This window comes from Medicago sativa, chromosome 8 (genome assembly GCF_051527215.1).
Source record: "Medicago sativa cultivar Bolivia chromosome 8, Bolivia_mono, whole genome shotgun sequence".
Taxonomy (NCBI): domain Eukaryota; kingdom Viridiplantae; phylum Streptophyta; class Magnoliopsida; order Fabales; family Fabaceae; genus Medicago; species Medicago sativa.
The window spans coordinates 54,309,779-54,316,174 of record NC_140756.1 but is presented as its reverse complement, the minus strand read 5'-3'; positions in this window follow the sequence as shown (position 1 = coordinate 54,316,174).

The following is a 6,396-nucleotide window of genomic DNA, read 5'->3' as shown; positions in this document are numbered from 1 at the left end:
ATTAAAGCGATAAAACACGCGAATATAACAAATATTCAAGAAATAGATGCTACATCTAACACAAAAATCCAGAAACTCAACATGCATGTATATAAAATATCTCAGCAGTCTCAGCGGAACAAATCATATAACTCCTCAAATACAGACCAAGGTCAAAAATACCCCAACATATAAATCCTCCAAGTTCTAAACACAGGGACAATAAAGTCAAATCAACAACAGACACAAGACACTAACCTAATCAGAGCCTGTCCTAGACTAAGACACGACAGCGGAGAAAGCTCCCGCCATCCAAACATCCACCAAGCAAACTCACCAAACAACTAATCCTGCACAGCGTGTACCCATCCATACAGACAGGTAGGCGGCAAAAACCACTGAGGGTAAGCATTAGATTAATCATAATCGATAAACAATAATTAGCATGATCAATACAATTCAATTCCCAAATAGATAGCATGAACAATTAACTCCAATGATTACATTCATACAATAGTTCAAGTATCACAACTAGCACTTATCAAATACATTCATCATCAACCACATCACTCACATGCCACAAAAACATCATATGTAAGAGAACATCTCCTCTCTTACAAATCACCTATGTAAAAGAACACCTCCTCTTTTACATTTCACATATGACTCGATATGATTATGATGCATGGACATACAATAGCAACGACAATGTAAAAGTACACCTCCAATTACATTGATTTTCTCAACAACATTGCATTATCAAGTATACACGTCCACACATTCAACAATCACAATTCACATATGAGTCATTCATCACACATATCAATATCTCCTTACTAAATATCATAACGTTTCCACATACTTTCCATAAACCAAGTAAAATGGAACAACACGTCATATCATGATAAACATCGTATTCAATCGTCCACAATCATCCACATACCATCCATTATTCACATAAAATCATTCATGGAAGAATTATAAGGTAATCGGAGTTAAAGAACCATTTTTGAGAAGTTCGTCTCTCATGTTCTACATAAAAATAATTGAGACCAATAATTTCAAAAAAACTAACAAACAAGATCCAATGCCTCAACTAAGTATACTTCTAGGCCACATATAGGTGCAGTAGAGTATACAATTGTGTTTCATCGGTCAAATGTACCGAAGTCATAAAAATCACAAAGTTCGTCTCACTTTAAAGGAATTTTCCATTTTCAAATCGAAGCAAGTTAGGTCCACTACAATCATGGTTTAGGAACTATTAGACACCTTAAATGAACTCATAAAACAATAATTTGAAGTTAGGAAACAATCCACAAGGTTTGGGTCGGCTTAGGAATAGTTACGCGGAAGTTTCGTAAAATTTACTAAGAGTATTTTCCTCATAACTTAAAAACCAAAAATCATTTCCATGCCAAACCAAAGCCTTTGGAAAGCCAATAAAATTATCCACAACTTTCATGTTTATGCCAAAAACCAAATCAAAACAGAAACGGGAGAAAAAGACACAAGAACGCGAAACAGGGGGTACTGCCATGTGCTACTCGCCATTGCGAGTAAACTTTACTCGCGAGGCGAGTAAGCTCCAGAGAGCCCCTTCTGCTCGCGTCCAACTCGCCTCGCGAGTGCGGTGGCGAGTTGTGATAGTAAGCTCTCGGGAAAACCTCCATTTTCACCCCAAAACCCTAATTTTGACTTCCCAATGCCCAAATTTGATCCCAAGGCTTGTCTAAACATTTCCAAACATAAAAAGACACTCAATTTGATATGAAATTTGACCCAAAACATTCTCTTAACAAATTCACCATTTTGACCCATTTTCATAAACTTCAAAAATAACAACACAAATCATCACAAACTCAAAGATTTTGATTACCCAAGGTTTTTAACATCAACAACAACACCTCACAACATCAACAACAACAACCAATCATGAATTCACCATAATTCATCAACAACAACATCTCATATCATCAATTTTTGGGTAAAACACAAAGCATACATATGTACATGATTTAAGCTTGCAATTTCACCATCAACAACTCAATTAGCATTCAATTTACATACTCAAACATTGCATCACATCATAAGTACGAATTTCGCAATTAATTTCACAATTAATCAATTATTCAAATAAGCACTTATGTAAGAAATTAGGGTAGAAGCTACAACTAAGTGATTATGAGTAAAGACCAACCCCCTTACCTTAATTCTCCACAAACCAAGCTAAGGCTTCACTTTAGCTCCCAAAGCTTGGATCTCTAGCTCTCCTCCTTCAAACCCTTTCTCTTCTCTTGTCTCTATCTCTTCCCAAATGTGAAAATGTTGGTAAAACCCTATTCCTCTACTAACACTAGTGTTTAAATATGCTTTACTTAATTGGGCTCAACTTACAATCCTTAAATGGGCCTAACCCATTTCTATTCTAACCCAAAATGTTACTACTTACCTAACGATAAAATGTAATAACAATGGTCAACTACCGGTAACAAAATAATTACCACACTCTCTCTAGTAACTTAATAAAATACCCACTCTCACTAAGCACTAAAAGTAATCCTCAGCAAAATTACAAAATTACTCCTACTCGTGAAATGACCAAAATACCCTTGAGTCCAAAATGACTGAAATACCCTTCTAACACCGAATTCTATGATTCCCAACCAAAAATACACACAGAGGCGAATAATCACATAAGAACACATATTAACACACATAAAAGAATTAAATAAATAACAAAATAAATCTAGCGAAAAATCGGACTGTTACATATCGTGTCCACAGAGATTGTCGTTTTGTCCAAACAATTCGCATTACTTATTTTAAGTTTGATGATAACATAAAAGAGTTAGGGGTTAAAGATTTGTAATTTTTATATGTTTGCAACATAGCAAGTTACCTGTTTTTGGTTGCAGAAAAGGAAGCAACGGTTGGGATTCTTTGAATCCCACTATTTATATTGTTGGATATTAAATAATAGTAATGTTGCGTCCATTTATCTTAGGTAGACTATACAAGTGATGAGGTCGTTGGGACGTTACTAACCTAATCGGTCGTCAAGTTGTACTTGCTGATCACACGGTGATCCTTACATATGGGGTCTATACTATCTCAATTGATTAGGTCTATCCCTCCAATGTGTGGTTGTACCTGTTGGTCACACGGTGATCTTTACGTGTAGGGTCTTACCACCTCAAAAGTAATCGAAAGCATAGACTTTATATTGGCTTTCCAAGATTTCCCAAGGCAATGAATGTCATGGTTCCTATAGGTCTACCCATCTATGAATCTTAGGACACTCATAACACTCTCCCTCTCTCGCACTTAGTAGTTCTACAAACGGGCAGCCCTATCAGTATCTACCTTACAAAGGGTTTAAGAGGATGGTTCTACTAGGCTACGACTTATTTCCTTCAAGCAGGCACTTGTTTCCTTAATTATTAACTAGTTACCTCTTAGGTTCATCAGATTTTACTCAATATTAGTAATGTCACCTCCTAAGTACTTACTACTAGGGTTAACACGCTTTCGGTATCTTTCGCTATTTATAACTAATTACTTCCTAGACAAATAGATATTAGTATCAGGATATTGATATCAAGATATAAGCATCAGCATAGTAATATTAATATTAGGTTTTGTCACAACTTAAGTATCTAATCTAGAGTTGTACTCCTACAAAAATGAAATAAATTCCTAATAAAATTTAATAGTGAGCAAAAGATAAATAAAATATAACGGCATTAAATTAAATAAATATCCAAGAAAAATAATTAGAGGTTCATCTTAGAACTCTATCCTAAAAAGAATTAGTTACACATGGTAACAAAAAAAATTACTAAAGATAAAAACATACCCTAGAAAATCAAGGAGAAGATAGAAACTCCTCTGAAGCTTTAGAATTGCCTACCTCTTGAACTGCTCCAGTTCTGAATGAGAAATTCTGAATGAGGAATGCTTGTATTTATAGTGAGATTTTCTAACTTGGTTTGGGCTAAAAACGCGGGCTTTACCCACTAAAAAGCAGGAAAAGACGCCTGCACCCTCCGCATATTGGATGCTCGTGGGGCATGCACCATGCTCTAGGCGCATGGCAAGTTTTTTCCATGCTCTAGGCGCATGACATGTGCTCTAGGCGCATGGCACAACTTCCTGGGCCCAGTTTCTTCGATTTTCCGTCGTTTTAGGTCTTTGTCTTCAAATAACTTACCTCAAAACTTGACAACATTATTTCTCCCACTAGAAAGTCTCATGGGGCCTCTTGAATCTTCATTCTTGGTCTTCCCAAACTCTTCACAAATCTTCGGATGTTCTTGATTTGCCGATTTGCATGATTTTTTCGTGAATTACTTCAAACACCCCATAAAATTGCTATGTTTTGGAAAAACTAAATTTACAGACTCAAATATAGAAAACATTATAAAAGTCCCGAAATCATAGACAATTGTTTTATTACTTCTCTTTTTTGCTGCTAAAACATAATGAAAATGACTAAAAAAACATGCTAAGAATAACGTAAAATGACATGTCATCAACATCGTCAATGTTATAGATCTGGATACGTTAGGATTCTAAACATTTGAATATATTTATATTTTGTAGGCATATGCACCTTATAGTTTTATGCAATTAACTTGAATGATGTAAATCTGTTCTCTAATTCATCATTTTTGTTTGCAATTTTAAATTTGTGTTGTATTGACGTAAGTTATCTTATCTACTTACTATGTATTAAAAGAAATGTCCCATGTTTTTACATTTTTGCCCTCATGAAGGGCATTTTAGTAATTCTATAATTGTTAGACTTAGGTGAGTGCCACATCACCAAAAAAAAAATTCACTCAAGATTTTTTTTAATGGGCCAAGCCCAATTCTTTCTCCATTTCTCCTCCTACACCAAAAATTCAACCCTCACCCCCACCACCTTAACCATGTCAAACTTCATCAAACCTTCATGGAATCTTCATGCTCAAGCTCCACATAGGTCTTTTGTGATCTCATTTAATACTTTCATAACTTTAACATGTTTTTGTATATATCTAATTTTTTTTTGAAGGAGTGTATATATTTATTCTGAAGTTGATAGAAATAACCTCTTTAAAGAATGTTAGTGATTGAAATAGACAATTAAAGAGGAAATATTGAGAAAATAGAGTACAAGAACACTAAAATAACTAAATTCACTTCGCATAAATATGTACCAGATAGTTGTCAGGATTCATATGTCAAAGTTCAAGGTATTATTCCATCCATTTCTCTTCTTTTTCACTTTCAAATTTGATTTCAAATTTTAAAATTTATTTTATTCAACATCCTACATTTTTTCTCTCATGATGTATCTTATTTTCTTCTTAGTGAAATTTGTAGGTTTAAAGAATTTGATTTCTTTTTTACTGTATTTTAATTTTGATACTATAAAAATTGTCTATATTACTTCATCTCACAATTTGTTTTATATGTTAATAAGCCAAATATGCAAAAAGATTAATATTTGTTTATGTTTTTTCATATTATTTCATTCTTTTGTTTCAAAGAAAAATGATGACGTAACTCAACAAAACTCGCAAGATTCAAGTTGAAAGCATCTTACTGCATGTTTTATGTCTTTATTTTTGTTATAGGATCAATTGCATTCTCATTATTTTTGCAGGCAGTGAGGATATAGTTGCGACCTATTATTGAAAATATTATTTTTTCCTTCTGGAGGGCAATTTTGTAATTCAATATCTTTTTGAGATTTATTTGTTGCCACGTCATCTGCATTTTGTTATATATTTCCTCTTTCAAGATGGAATTTTGTAATTCAATATCCTTTTGGGTTTGTTGTTTGGTGATTTTGTGTTTATTGATTTGTTTTGTCTCCGTAATCCTTTTTGAAGAATGTTTTTTTTTTCTTTTTGGCTTAAGGTTATAATGTCTATTTTGGACACTTTTTCTTGAGTTGGAGAAATGCAAAGACATGTTATTTCCCCTATTCAAGATGTTGTTTGGATTCATGGATTTACTTTTACAACTCATGATCTTTTTGGGTTACAAATGTGTGTTTTATATTTAGGCTTTGAAATTGTCTCAGTCCTGTTAAATTCTTCAATGAATCCTTTTATTTAAGTTGTGAATTCAATTCTCTACCATTATGCAAGGGATTGAGAAGAGATAAAACAGGGCTCTTGATTTTGTTTTATTTATCTGGATTTTTTTGTAGGATATACTCCGTTCCGAAAGGTAGTACTAACAAACTACTCTCTGCTGCCAACTTCACCGGAATCGCTCTCTTCGCCCTCCTCTGCACGGAGATGCAATTCAAGGACAAATGAATTGCGTGTCTTTTTCTCGGCGAATAGACTTTCTGTACCAAATCATCCCAACAATTAGTTCAATTCATCATCATCACTATTATACTTTATGCTTCTTTCA